Consider the following 15,733-nt stretch of genomic DNA (forward strand, 5'->3'; position numbering starts at 1 on the left):
CCCAAATAATTAGAAATGCATATTTGATAATGTACACAAACACTCACATATGTATACACAAGAGAAAGTGGGAAAGATTATTGGCAGAAAAGAGAAAAAATATAAAGGAGCTTGGGGCTTGGCAAGAGTCAAATTGGGCTAAGTACTGCAGAAATGACAGCGTTCCAGACGTAGATGGCACTGTGAAAATAGACACGTAGAAATGTTGGTAGAGCAGGAAGAAGAAGAATGTGGTGAGGTGGTAAGCACTGGCCGTATGTGTGCGCAACTGAGGTTGCAGAGAGCAAACCACGAGGCAAGGATGACACTATGCACAGTCCTGAGGGAGCTGGTGTTTTGGAGTGAAATTCCAAGCTCGAGGCAAGAGAGGAAATGTTTCTGACAGGTTGGGGCCTTTCAGGGTGGAGGCTTTCTGGTTTTAAATAGTAGCTGCTTGAAAAATGCTCACAAATGTGGAATAATTTAGGAGGAGAAACAGGCTATGGATGAGGTGACCTAGCGTGTATGCTCACAAAATATGTCATGGTTATCAATACCCAGTAACCTGTTTTGATCTGTAAAAGATATTTAGGAGGCGGATTTCATTCTAACAACACACACTCTGTATCAAACAGGCGAGCTGTTTCGGTGAGAGGGAAAACACTTCCAAATTCAAATCCTCTCTTCTTTTTCACACCCTCTTTGCGGAGCAGTCTCTCTGACTCTTCCTTTGTAACTAGCCTTTTCTCTAGAGCACCAGAAACAAATGGAAAAACCCTAGAAATAAACTTTGGGAGGAAAACAGAAACAGTAACCATCAATTTCAGCAAGAAATTACCCAAATAACAGAACTTTTTGAACTGGATAATTTCTCACAGTAGTGACAAACCACAGTAGTCAAACCACAGGACAGCCATGTCCCTGTCAATTGACAGAGTTAAGAAACATTGTCATTTTGGAAAACTCCTGGGCCAACTCCATTCTTGGAGTAACACGACCGAGATCAGCAATACTACAACAGAGATGGATTTGGCCCACATTCTTCCCGTCTCTTTCCTCTCATCACCATTTTAATAGGAAACAAATAATTTTTTTTAAAGCTTCAAACAAATTCTACAGAGGATAAAAAGGTCACACAACCAGTAAAAAGCCTGTATTTTTCCTGTACCTTTGCAAATGTTTAGGCTTTTGTTTAACAATATGACCTCTCTCATCCTAAAGAAAACTCCTCACGGACTCTGCTCATGCCATTGGCAGCTGAATATTTTGTCGTTGTGGCAAACTGAGGAAATAATCCTCACCAAAAACTAAATGCTAGATGAAAAGTTGGGGGATGGGGCGTATGAATGTGTGCCTGGTATATGTTTTAGCAACTAAAAAGAACAGCCGGCGCTTGGCAACAACTGCCACAGTTCATCAAGCCCAGAATGCCCTGACACAGCCCAGCCAGGCTCCCTGCAAGGTGAGCACGTGAGAAACGAAACCTACCTGAGCAAGGCATCAAAATGCAGGACTGCAGTCGGACCCTACAGTTTGCGACAGCAGCCGCTGCCTTTCTGTCCCAGATCAAAAGCTTCCTGCAGTCACCAGCATCCCCCTGAGCCGGCTCTGCCCGGGAGCTCCCCAGGGCTCCCGGTGCAGGGGGATTTCGCTCTCATCACAGCCAGACTTACGTGTGCTCTAGCTACTGCCCTTCCTGGTCCTTCTCCCGCCACGGTCCCTGCGTGGCGGGCGGGGGGAAGGACAGTGCACACCCCGCTGGCTCTCTGCCAGCCGGGGACTCCCTGCCATGAGCAGAGTAACCCTGCCCTCCCCCACGGCAAGGAACTCGCATCAAATCTCCAATTTCTTTTGCTCCATTAATGGCAGAAAGGGAGCTGAGCCAAAGTTAGAGAGGGTTGTCCTGTGACCGTGTGTTTGTCATACGTTTCCTTATTTCCAGTTTTCTCCAATGACTAATACCCTCTTTAAGAGTTTCAAACAGAAGTAAACTATTCTAAGATGCAAACTGCTGGTGATAGTGAGACCCATTTAGAAGTATTTCATTTTACGGGGCATAGGAAATAAAAAAGGCAAAACCAAGAATTATGTACTTTAATTTTCCAGAAAGAGGGAGGGGGGAGAATCTAAAGTACTTCAAACCTAATTTTGTGAAAAGATATTCAGTGAGCTAGAGCCAAAATAAATGCGTATCAACATGCCTCTTTTGCTTTACCTAATTAGCAGTATTACAGGGTTCGGTAGTGACATTTCAGCAGTAATTGATCCTCTGATGCAATTTTTGTGTATTTCAGACTAGCCAATACATCCAGCCAAGAGGGCTGTGCAAGGATGGAGGCTGGCAGTCAGCACAGAGGAGCCGGTCATCGCCTGAGCGTGACCTTGGACCCTGGGATGCTAAACACACGCAATCAACAGGAGCCGCTAGTACTCAGCATTTCTGAAAATCATACCCCTAATCGCTTCATTTTTAGCAATTCCTTCATCACCGGCAGGTAGCACAGCTAATTTAAATTCAGGTGGCGACCACTCGAAACTAGTGTTGTATATACTCACACAGGGAATTGGGAACTTCCTGGCTTGCTCTGAAATTAGTATTTCATTTCAAATTTTGTGCTGACTTGGTGGGGAGAGCATTTGGCATCATATTTTCACATTATTTCACACTACATACAGGGTAACTTAGTTACTATATATTTCTTTCTCTTCTAAACCCTAATGTGAAAGGTTTTAATGTCAAGCAGCATGAAGGCCAGAACAATCCAAAAGTCAACACAGCTCCCACAGTATGAGTTCAACCACAACAGACATCCCATCTGTATTTCATGGTGTACCTTAATAACAATCAATAATACATTAAAGTTAGCACTGAACAGTATAAAAAGAGCACACTACAAAGAGTCCATTTGAGTTATGCCTCAGCCTTGTAGTCCACATGCAGAAACATCTTCTGGTTTGCACCAGCAAATTAATATCTGCAGTAAATATTTGCAGATAGATGGCTATTTAGCTATTTCTGTTCTTCAGGCTTAAGGAAGAGTTAACTGCCTTCAGATATTTGCACCTCAAGTCACCACATATAGCAATAAATGTGGGAAAGCAACAAGAGGCAGCTGTATGAAGAGACAGGCAATGTGACATGGGTGTAAACTGGATGCTTCTTTCCCTCATTCTCTTAATATTAGGGGGAAATTAATTCTTTCACAGGGTAATTCAGAGCTGGAGTTTTCCTCTCTTAGTTAAAATAAGCAAGAAGTGGCCTAACCACTTAATGTAGGCACCTAACACAGAGGCAAAAAAGTCACGGATTAGAAATGGACAGAGACAGAAAACAAGCTGGAGGAACTAGCAGGCCATTTAACAGAACAAAAGTTACCTCTGGGTCTTCTAACATCAACCCAGGACCGATCTTGCAGAGGGCATAAAAGAATTCATGCAGGTAAAGACCAGCCAATGAACTATCAGGAATGCCGGAGAGGTTTAAAGCTAGCTGAGCAGGCAGGTGAAATTCAGTATTGACAAATGAATCCAAGAAAATTTATATTAGAAGGAATAATTTGAACCAATCAAACAAGTTACTGGTGTCTAAGTTAAATGTAACCATTCTAGGACACTTGGGGATCAGTATGAAGGGGGGCATGGGAAGAGACATGCAATGAAAGGCAATATATTTCCAGCACAGAATGCAATAGGATTTGTTTAAGGCACATTATATTTTTGGATGCACCAGGCATGGGACAGTAAAATCTTACAGCTCCACTGAGAACATTTGTTCAGTTCTGAAATATCTGTATATCAAGAAAAATTTAGCAGGGGTAGGAAGAGTTCAGTGATCAGTGATGGGATTAGCAGAAATGTGGAAGAACTCCCACTAAAAGCAACACCAAATAGATTGAAATTCTTTAGTGCATGAATAGTGTAAGTAAGTAAAAGAGAGGCATTATAGAAAGATCATAAAATATCATAAAGATTATTATGAAGATATAAAGATTATATAGAAAGATCATAAAACAAGTGAGAACACATGATCTTTCTTGTTCTATTACAAGATGAATAAACAAACAAAACTTAATAACTTAAATGAATAACAGAATTTTTTTAAAGCTGAAAAAAGATGTTTATATGCCGGTTAAATTAACCTGTGGAACTCCTTACCACTGCATGTGATTGAGCCAAGAGTTCAGTTTATAAACTGATTTGATGTTTGTGTACATATAAGACCACCCAAAGACCACTTTTTTGGGGAAAAAAAAAAGATACTTGATTTCGTATGATGTTAATTCATTGTTCTTTAAGTACAGAAGACATACAAGAGAAAAATAATTTTCCTGTATGAGCAACGTTATTCCATATGTGCCCATGCAAGATTTTTTTTTTCTCTGCTCTGAGAAGCAATTGTTGTTAGCCAGTCTGGAGCAAAGAGATTAGATAAGGTGGACTAATGGTATAATTTGCTGTGATAGGACAATGACTGCATATTTGGTCTATCAATGTGTTGTTACTTCTAAAATAGCATTCTTTTCTGTTATGGACAGCCACTGCAAGAGATATACTTGACTAACTTTATTTGCAATGGAGTATTTTTCATTAGGACAGGTTGGAAAGATATCGCATGATTAAGTGACTCAGAAACAGCTCCAAAGAAGAAAGAAATATTCTTTACACCCAGACCAAATCCTGATAATTTCAGCCCTAAAAGTGTCTATAAGAAAATTATGAGTAACTGGGAGAAGGAAATTAGAAATGGAAATCCAACCTTTACTACAGCAGACACTAACATATATAGACCTTTGTACAGTATTATAGCAGGTGACAGTAGCAGCCTGGGGTATGTATGGACACACATAGTTTTAAATTCTGCTTATGCTCTTGGGAAGTGTACACTTTTATAAGCACACACACCTGCCTTTTTGCTTCCCCCACTGCACCCCCTGTGCAAGAAACCCAGTCTCCAACAGTGACTTCCTCCCTAACACTAACGTTGGATGATATCTGTCTCTCTAAAAGTTCTCATGAGCATGAACAACTTCAGACTCCACCTCTGATTCCTCCCAGTAACAGACACTGTATTAAGCACATGTACAGATAAATAAAGGCAGACAGAAAGACAGCTAGATTTTTCTTCACGTATGTGAAGAAATTAAGTGGTATGCTTAATTACATTTCTATAAGGTCCATTTAGACTGCCAAACATATTGGGGGCCAACCTCTCACTCACTTCTGCTTGGTTAGACACGCATTTTCTTTTTCTGCAAGGCCATGCTCTGTTTCCTAGTCCAGATAGTATTAAGCTTGCCTTCTAAATCTATTAGGACAAGCAACTACTACAGGTAAAGGAGAGACATTTGTTTAGTTCCTGTTGTGAACACTGAGGCACAAAGCCTTTGTATCTGCAGAGCACAAAAGCTGAGGCAACTGGGATACAGGCTTGAACTGTGTAACGTGAGATTTCAGAGTTCTCCTTTTATTGATTACCAGCTCAACTCTCTTCCTTATCACAAAAAATATTACATACATACAACTCTTCTTGTAGCTCTTGTCCTTTGTATACCCCAAAAATCCTTTAGGTAAACCTCATCATCTGTTTGATACTTTTGAGGTAGCTGAGGCCACAGTATTTGAGCTGTTCAGTGGAGAAGTCATGAAAGAAAAGAAACACCCTAGAAAGACTTCTGGATCCAGGTCCTACATGTAATATGTTGAGTCACAGGTGATCTCACAAACCTGTTCTTGTTTTTCAAGAAATGAAAAAAAAATCATTCCAAGAGACTACAGAGTGTCTGAAAAAGGATTTGCTCTTTCTCAAAAATACCTGTCAGGAGTCCTAATGACTAGTTTAAAAGATTTAAAGCCCTTGAGTTCTATAAGCCACAGAAATTCAACTATCATAAAGATACTGGTGAAGCCTGATGTGCTACAAGAAATACCAATGGACATAGGAACAGGGAGACAGAGCACATTGACAGCTTATCCAGTTCATCATCGTCTAGGAGACTATCTTAGCAAGTCACAAACTGACAAAGGATATCCACATCTTAGGTACAATACCTATTTCTGAGACGCATCTGCAACAGGGTTAGTCCTAGGGGCCAAATCAGTAGTGTTTTCAAATCTGTTCAATGACTCTAGGTCACAAATTTGGGAAAATTAGTCTTAAACTATTTTTTTTGTGGCCTGTGATCTTTGTCATCTGAGAGATGACTTCAGAAGATCCTGCTCTGATATATCCCAGCACTGACTTCCTGACTTCCTCCTGGGTCAAAGATTTCAAGTCACAGAAGTTCCTGGACAAATAAGGACATAAGGTTTTCAGAAACACTTGCAGTTTGGCCTCGTTTTTTCCACCAGCTTCATTCTTCCTAATTTCCAGTCATTCATTAGCTGCGTACACATCTGCAAATGCCAAAGGGTGTTTCCAAAATAGTAACATCTAGATACTAAAAGCTGTCTCATTTCAGTAGTAAAGCAAGCCTTTTTCCATGCTCTCATCACTAGCAGACACAAAGAGCAAGAATACCAAGATACTCCTTAGACTTTGTATCATTGTTCTAGCTGTAAAAATATCAAGCTTCTGTTCATTCACAAAGTGTTTATTCAATTATAAAACTTGAGTATTTTTGCCTCAATCTATTTCCCAGAGAGCAAGATTTTGTCTAGGTTACATAGAAAATAGGAACATTGTTGTTTGAATGGTATGAAGCTATGTCAGGGGAAGTTCAGATTGGACATTAAGAAAAGGTTCTTCCCTGAGAGGGTCGCTGGAGCAGGCTCCCCAGGGAAGTGGTCGCAGCAGCAAGCCTGTCAGAGTTCAAGGAGTGCTCTTAGTCATATGGTTTTGTTTTAGGTAGTCTTGCAAGGAGCAGGGAGTTGGACTCGATGATCCTTATGGGTCCCTTCCAACTCGAGATATTCTGATTCTACAATTCTATGAATAAGAAGTACCCTTCCTTTTCTTTTGCCTTTAGGACCCAGAGTTTTGAATTTAGCATAAGGATAACATCGATCATACCTGATATGATACTTGAGCCAGTTGCAACTTTTCAGGATTTCCCATGGAAAACATCTTCTTTCTTAATAAAGCAGTTTGGAGACAACTGACCTCCCCCACTCCCCCAGCCGAGGACTGCTGTAGGCCCAGTCACAAGTTTAGGATATCAATGGAAAAATTCCATATGTGTCAAACAACTTTAGAACAAGATGGTATAGACCATTGGAATTGCCTGCTAAAGTTTGGGCACAAACTATCCCTGAACAGCAGATTCTGTGCTGCTTTTATGGGTAGAGGTGGCTCTATAGTTCTCTCCAGGAGCAGTGCAAGGAAGCTGCATATGTTCTTCTTTGGGAGAATTTACAAGGGAGAACAGAGATTACAAATAAACACTCTCCTTTGGGCAGACTCCTGAATACTGTCCCTATATGCTAGGTTGCCTGCACACAATCCAGCAATAAATCAGTAGTTATATACTCATGTATTTTAGACACGTGAATCAACAGAATGGTTTGATTAACACTCTAGGATAACAGTTTTAAATAGAAAAAAATGACATTTTTTGTTAGGCAACTCATGTGGTCAAATATCCACTCTTGGAGTAAGATTAGTATATTACCATTCATGGCTCCCATTACTAATATGTAGTTTCCTACTCATGCATATAAGCAAGGCGTATTGCTCATACTCTTCATATATGACAAAACCATTTTTTTTCTGATTTTGTCACTGCTACTGCAGTAGGATGCCCCAGGCATGGGAATCTGCACACTTCATCATTCAAGGACTACCTTTGCTCAATTTTTGTTTCCTTCAATGCCCCCTGCCTTTAAAAGCTAAAGATTATCTTAATGCCTCCCCTCCCACAGGGAGAGTAGCAAATACAGTTTCCCCTGAGGCTATGGTGCACAATACTCTGTGTATCTGTTTGCTGCAGAACTGCAGGGCTGGCACCTTCTGCTGCAGACCAAGGGGGTCATTTCCATGACATCCTCATTCACGGCTGTCCACAATGAGAAGGTCTTGCGGTTCTTAGCAGAGCTTGGCTTTCTTTATATATCAGCACGAGGATGTATGATCATCATTCTGCGCTATCTGCCTGTATTAAGTACCCCAGCCTAACAGACAGACCACCAGGCTCAAAAAATATTACAAGTTAACCCTTGTAATTTATGTTTTATTAACATAAAAACCCTACCCACATTTAATGTAATTATTACCTATTTCCTGTTGTACCATATTGTATTTTGCCCACAAACATACACATGGAAGTTTATCCACTAAAGTATCTCTCCTGCATTGTGCCCAATTCTTGCTAAAACCAACAGAATTGGTATTACTCAGCATTTCACACCAGCCTCTTCACTATCCTTCCTTACAAAATCTGACTGGCGCATTGCTCCAGCAGTACCCTGAAGGAGAAAAAAAAAATGCAGAAAATGAATTTGTCTATCTAGCAAGACAGAGCCAATAGAGTCTCAAGAGCTGTGTATCAAACAGCTCAAAGCTCAGTCCTGTACATATGAGGTCTCTAAGGTTTTATTCCCATCAACCCTCCTATAATTTCCCAATTCTGGCATCTTGTCTGGATGGACTGACAAATGCATAGACCAAGGGAAAGTTTCTCCTAAATCACTTAGCAAAAGCAGTAGCAAAGCTGAAGTACACATATGCATGTCAAAATATAACTCTCCTGTCATGCCTCAGTCTTTTTTTTTTCAGTGCTCATTCTCAAATATGTGGAAGAGATGGTGGAGAAAAATCCCACCTGGGAGAGCCTGGTAAACTGTAATTACAATTTTAGAGAAGACACCTGTAGTGAGTTGCATAATATCAGCTAAAATCTCCTAAGGGTAACAAGAAAATCTATGTTGCAAGGCTGAGAGGGAGTGGCTGCTAAATCCATAGCTGCAATCTATTTATACACATATACACATGCACTCACATTGACATAATACTCTTACATACACTATACACTGCATCTCTACTTTGACTCTCAGTCAGAAATAATTACATATTTCTCTTAATGTCAGAATGAAAGAACTCCAGGCACAAAAAACAGCTGTTATACAGCCATTTTGTGTGTTGAGCATACTGAATAAATGAGGCTGATCCTCTTTACGCTGCTTTTGCTCTCCTCCTTGCTCACTCTTCCTGCTCTGCAAGAGGAGCGACGAGCTCAGGCTCCGCTGGGCAGGCTGCGCATTGCAAGTCGTGCCCAAATATTCTGGTACACACTCCTTTCAAAGAGTGGCCTTATACATCCTCACCCAGGACAGCACGCGGACTGGGATCCTGGACGCCATTTCAATGGAAGACATGGGAATTCTCTAAACCATGATTTGAGAGTGCCTTTCTGCTTTAGCAGTATACCATAAGCTGAATACAACACATGCTATTTTTACAAGGAACATTATGCAGAACTATCTGAGAGCCAGACAACATCTGAATATAAAATTAAATATACATGAAATATAACGTGAAAATTATTTCTCTACTATTATATTTTAAATTTCAAACAAAAAGAATAGGTTTGAAATTACTATTCTGCTAGCCCGCAACTTGTTTGGGTTTTTTTTTAAATAAATGTACTTGTCTATAGTGTATAAGTACATACAGTAGGCATATATGTTATGTATAGCTATGTATAGCTGACTACACAATGTGTTCTTTGAATACTGGTTTCTCTTTATACATGTAAGCATAACAGCATAATCTGAATTACAGTAACTAAAACGTGCAGTGGAAATTAAATTTCATAAAGCATTTAAAACCTTAAATGAACATGAACCCGAAAGTACTATAAAAATTGAAAAATCCTCTATCGTGAGGTTTATGTTTAGCAACAAATTAGAACAACTTTTGTTTATCACTGAAAACAGCTTTCTTCACCTAAACAAACAACAAGAATAAGATTAAGCAAAACATGTTTTGGCTCCTCAGATGTGCAGACATATTCCAATTTCCTTTTCCACAATGATTTTTATGCAAATCAATGCTGCACAATCTCCTGACCTCTTTTACCATCATACTGGGACAATGACAGTTCAATAATTGGACTGGCACATATCTAGGATATTTGATTTTAAATTAAAAAGTTAGTGCAGGACAATTGAAATGAAAAGAATGTGACTTTCTGTTAATTCCGGACTGATCAAGTATCAACATTTCATGCCAAACAGAGTAAAGCAAACAAAGTGATTGGGGCTGTTAGTCCCTTCGTCCCTGTATGCATATACTTCACCCCCCCACCTCAGTTGTTAATTCCTAACAACGATGCTTTCATCCAGAACAAGGATAATGAGAAAAACCCAAGCAGTGTTCCTTGGGGAACTGTTACACTAAAAGTTACCTAAGGACTAAATCCCACTTGTGCCTCCTGCACGTGATAAAGATGAGCAAAGCATTCAATATCCCTGGCTGATTTAAAATCCAAATATGCAAACAGCATTATGGAATCCAGACAGACTATTCTGCTTCGCTGATGACAGATGCAGAAAAAAGCTAGTCTAATTAAGATTTTGACTTTGAACCAGCAGAGAAGTGGACACCTCGCTTTAAAAAAGCAGTGCATAACCCCAGCTGAAGAGCAGGTGCTGCATGGTATTTGCATTTCCTGCAGAGGATGCTAGCTAGCAGGACCAACCAGCTGACCATGAAAATTCTTGGCCCTAAGTGACCCAAGGACAGACTATAAATCCATCCTATAAAATATAGTAAAAGCCCCGTTTGTTCTTCCACCCTTTCAATATGTGAAGTTATACATTTCTGATTATCTCATTTTATTGGGCTCTTTAGAAAGCTGTTTATGATCATTTGTGGACAAAACAAAGGCTCATTGTAAACTCTTTTTTAAATAAGTTGGAAGGTCAATATGAAACAAAGGGCACCACTTTCATGACTGCTACATGCAAGCTATGCTTGTGTGTGTAATATTACAATGCATTTCAGCAAAGGGATAGAGTCCTAGCTAATTACAAAGCCAACATGTAAGAGTATTGCATTAGCAGCCCAAGAAATTCCTATTGAATTGCATACATCTGAAAACAGAAAGACGTGCTTGTGCTGAAACTTAATTATCTTGGCAAAAACTGTGAGGACCAGATTCTCAGAAGACATAAACACAAAGCTCTGCTTTACACTCCTGAGGATCTAATTCTTTGTTTATTCAGATAACCTCCATCAGATAAAACTTACCATTTGGATTGACTAATTTGCCTTATTATTTATGGTATCTACAGCTAAGTAACACAATTACTACTCAGTTTGTGAGTAGGAAAAAGAATACCGCTGATCTACAAATACAAGTTCTGAAAGAGACAATCAGTGTGCTCTGCCAGGTTAAAAACGTTAATGCTGTTGCGTTCCACCCTAGGCAAAGAAGACAAGCTTTTTTCAAGGACAGTTCTGACTGAAATTCTTTTTTATGAGTTCAAAGTAAAACATTATGGTAAAAAATGAATGCAGCTTTGTTTGTTTCTTCAGTCATCGTTAGCAATAGACATAAAGGTATTCTGTTTTTGAGCCCATATGGAAAGATCATCAACACTTTCTGCTTCTGGGTCCTTTGCCAAAATACCATATCCCACATGCCTTTTACCTTAAAACATAAAAGAAAAGGTGTTGTTCTGGTCAAATAAAGAAATAATTTTTACTAGCATACGTCTAATGTTAAAGCTGCCTAAATCCTGCCAAAGACATTAAAACACCATCTGCAAAACAGATTTTCATTAAATTGATCAGTTTAAAGTTAAGCAGCTAGGCAGATGATGCTTTTGAGCTAACCTTTAACCTTTAACCTTCTTAAACTGAAATCAGGTCACTCCTTTTGGGTAATATCTTTGCTGTTTGAGAACACAAGAGGTAAAGTGATCTATCCAAATTGAACTGACAATCATAGCATTAATAGTGTTATGGATCAATATTTTGTCAATGAAGGGAAAACCAAGGTAGTTTTCACACAGCTCAGTATTACTCTGCTAACTGCTGCCTGTCACTTTCCCTGAGCTCCTAAATAGTTGCATACATGACGTAATCTACGGTAAATACCCAATATAAAATTAATGTCTTTTAAAGCTATGATCAGCTAATTGAATAATATTTTTGATAGACTAATTTTAAATATTTATTTGTGATTAGAAATCGATCCTGTCATTCAGTTACTTGGTTAACCAAAACTTCTTTTCGGCCACTCCAGTTTACTTTGCAGAAAAGATACCCTGTATTTATTTATTTATTTAAAGTATTTGGAAACTATTTTTATGAGCACAGGACACGAGCTATGCGGTTCCCTGAATCAAAAGCTATTTGACTAAGCTACAAAATGGCCTCCCGAAGAGCAGTTCCAGCTATATGTACTTTATATCCACAGAGACAGATCACTGTCCTGCCTCAGCTTCCCAAATCTGCAGGAGCTGAACGCTTCCTCCCGCAGCATGGAAATGCACTCTGTTGCTATAGAGGCTTTCTCTGTTTACTGGTGGAGTCACTGAATGCTTCTTGATGGATGCCGCGAAGGACTCGCAACTCTTCTGTGGTTTAATTTGCTAATATCAAGCTCCGCAATTCCAAATGTAAGTCTTTGGGAAATTCATTTAGCCCAAGCTGAGTTCACTCAGGGTAAGGCCGTCTTTGTTCTGGTTCCTAGCAGCCACGTTACCAACACCATTTGAATACTGCACTTCTGTAAGGAGCAATCAGGCCAATTCTTTTTGAAATAACTTAGAAACCAGCTAAAGGTCTCACTTTGCCACATTTAGAATCTAACTCTAAAAGTGACATTTCAATACTGCCTAAAATTATACAGCTTCAGAAGAGAAACTCTGATGTTCATGGTCGCTTTAAAAGCTACAGTTATGAAAAGACATCCTTTTATTCCATCAATAGTTAAGCACAGGAAGAGAAATCAAGCTGTTACAGCAACATTTATAAAAAGAAAATTCACAAAACTATAACATTTAAATAAATATAAATGACTAAAGAAAAAACTTTGAGGTACTTGACAAAGCAAAGGAACAAAGTCACAGATTTTTTTTTCTGTGCCTTCAGATGGTTTTAGTATTAAAGTTTTTATTGCCAAACCATATTCACAGCACCTTAATTTTAAAAGAGTTAGAGGAGCTGCTTGAATATAAACACAATTCATGAATATTCGATATCGCTCCCAAGGCATATATCTATTATTCATACAAATTAATGTTCTTTTTTTTCCTTAGGTGCTCTAAAAGTTTATCTGATGTATCAAGAGAAAAAAGTTTACAACTCTCTTGGTGTCAACAGCTTCACCAAGACCTGAGAAAACTATCAAGTCTGCTAGCAGATAACTTTACAGACTTTCAAAATCTCATTTATTTCCACCTTGAGGCCTGAACGTACACCCACAATTAAAAGTAAAGTTTTCTGGATAACATACAGAGGCATTACATTCTGTTATAAAGCATACACATCTAGAACATTTTGGTTATTTGGGACACATTGTAGTACTGCCAACCCCAAATCTTAAAAAATAATAATACTAATAGTCCAATTGATATTTTAAATAAGTCATTCCCCTCCTTCATATTAGCCTTAAAATGAGATTATATAAAAATAGTGTGCGCACATGCACATGCTATCTGCTTTCTGAGAGCTGTTAAGCCTAGTGGGGTTGAAATTTCAAGCTTTAAGAAGTCATGAGGGGCAGAAACTTTTTAAAAAGCCGAGATTCTCACTAGCAGTCCTAGGAACAGGTCTTAAAAAAACACATGTCTCAGGAGACTTGCAATCCTATGGTTACCAGCAGTACACTTTCAATTGTCCTTCTGTAGGACATGAAGCTTCGAGGGTGTCAAAGAGCTTATGCATTCTTTCTCCACTGGGATGTCTTTCACCCTAACTGATTCAGAGACTGAAAAAAGGTTACCGGTGGTCATTTGCCATGTATGATAGCTGCACCACATACGCGCTACTGAATTGCTCGATCTAACAAATCAGGATCTGGAAAAGAAGCAGGTTCAGCAGCAGGACATTTTTAGTGATGAAGACTAAGAGCTGAGACTCGCTCCCTTAGTATGCTAAATCAAATGTTTTGTAGGACATGCTGCAAACCCAAACATATTTGATGAAGAGTTCTCTAGGGATCAGGTTGAGTGAGTGAAGAGACAGTGCTGTTTTGAGTAGATGGTTTGTACCTTGCAACTCCATAGCTATGCCTATAGTTTTATTTAAAAAATAAGCAACTGGCATGTTATTTTCAACAGTCCCTGAAGCTTTGGCAGTGAAGCCATCTGAGAAAAGCCCTTTGCCTTCCCATCTCCCATTCTATCATTCCTATCTGTGACACAGTTTGCAGGAGCATCTCTCTGAATGGCGGCATTATAAAACAGATCATTGAAATAATCCAGGTTAACACTCCAAAAAAGAGGTGGGGACCAGCTGTGTTTAACCTAGATCATTTAAAAAACCTGACTTAAGAGTGTGGCTCCACAATCAGCGTAAATGGAGGGAGCAAGGAACTGCTTCATGGATGACAGGGAGCGGGAGCTTCTGAAGGCAGTTATGCTGCTGAGGCAGGCTAACTGTGTCACTAGACTCTCAGCTTTTTTGGCACTTTTCAAAACGGGACTTTGGATCTCTAAAAAAAACCAACAAACAAGCACAAAAACCCCACATCCCTAGAGTTAAGGAAAAATGCTATTTAAATAAAATACATTATTAAATTAGCAGAGCAGCCAGCACTGTGGGACAATATAATAGACCCAGTCTTGTGTTACTGCCATTTTTGTCCATAGCAGATCCACCAAGGTTACAAATATCAGGTTATAAAACGAAAACTCGTGTTACTGCCTGTGCACCCTGTGTTAGCTCAGAACAACTGTTTGAACATGGTTGAACACCAGCAAAATGTTATTTCTTGCTTAAACTAGAGGTCTGCTGAGGCTTTTCTATATTTGTTCCATGTGTACACATTTTCAACATGATTAGAAAGCCAGCATAGTTGCTGTAATCAGCAGATGACTCCTGATAGTTTAGTTATCACAGATTTCTAGTATAAATCAATAGATAACACTTGCAAAATGGATTTTCTAATCATATTTAGAGCTTGTTACAGTGACTAATGGTTTGCAATATTTCCTGAATTTTTATATCCCCTAGACAAAAGAAGTTTTTAATAAGTTACAAAGTTATTCATCTTGGAAATGAATGTGTTATATTTTGTACATGAACCAAGACAATCAAGCCAATCCAGTAAACACACTGCAGAAAATAAGTTACCCCATAATTAGGGTTTGGAAAAAGTCATGACAAGTTGTGTAATAAATGGTATTCATCACTCCCACATATTCATTATATCCACATAGTTTTTTCCAGTAAAGATAAAAATATAGTTGCCATTCTACTAACATATTTATCTACACCACACCCTTTCATGTTTCTGAAAAATCATTACTGGCTTAGAAAAGAAGGGCAGACAAAAGGATGACAGTGCTTACTTTTGAATATCCTTGGTAATAATGTGGCATATTGCATGTGCTTACTGAAAATACCAATGTAAAATAACTTGGCTGTGAGAGATTAGAGTTGCAAATAGATACATATGCCAGAAAGTGATCTCCTTCCCTATGCACGGTATGGAAAAATCATCATTTTCCATAATCTCTGTCAAGCTTCTGATCAAAATGTAATGGACAAAGTCTGAAAAGATTATAAGAGATGTAAAACCACTCTAGTAATTTATTATGAGAGAATTTTTTTTAAAAAAACTTAACGTTCCCTGCGTTCACAGAA

At 38.9% G+C, this 15,733-nt stretch overlaps 1 protein-coding gene across 3 annotated transcripts in view; it reads right to left on the reverse strand.

Annotated features, from left to right (window-relative positions):
* ZFHX4 (zinc finger homeobox 4) overlaps window positions 1-15,733 on the reverse strand; it is a 152,333-nt gene that overhangs the window by 108,530 nt on the left and 28,070 nt on the right. The gene's annotated exons all lie outside the window — the stretch shown is intronic.

The sequence above is a fragment of the Ciconia boyciana genome, chromosome 2 (genome assembly GCF_034638445.1).
Source record: "Ciconia boyciana chromosome 2, ASM3463844v1, whole genome shotgun sequence".
NCBI lineage: Eukaryota > Metazoa > Chordata > Aves > Ciconiiformes > Ciconiidae > Ciconia > Ciconia boyciana.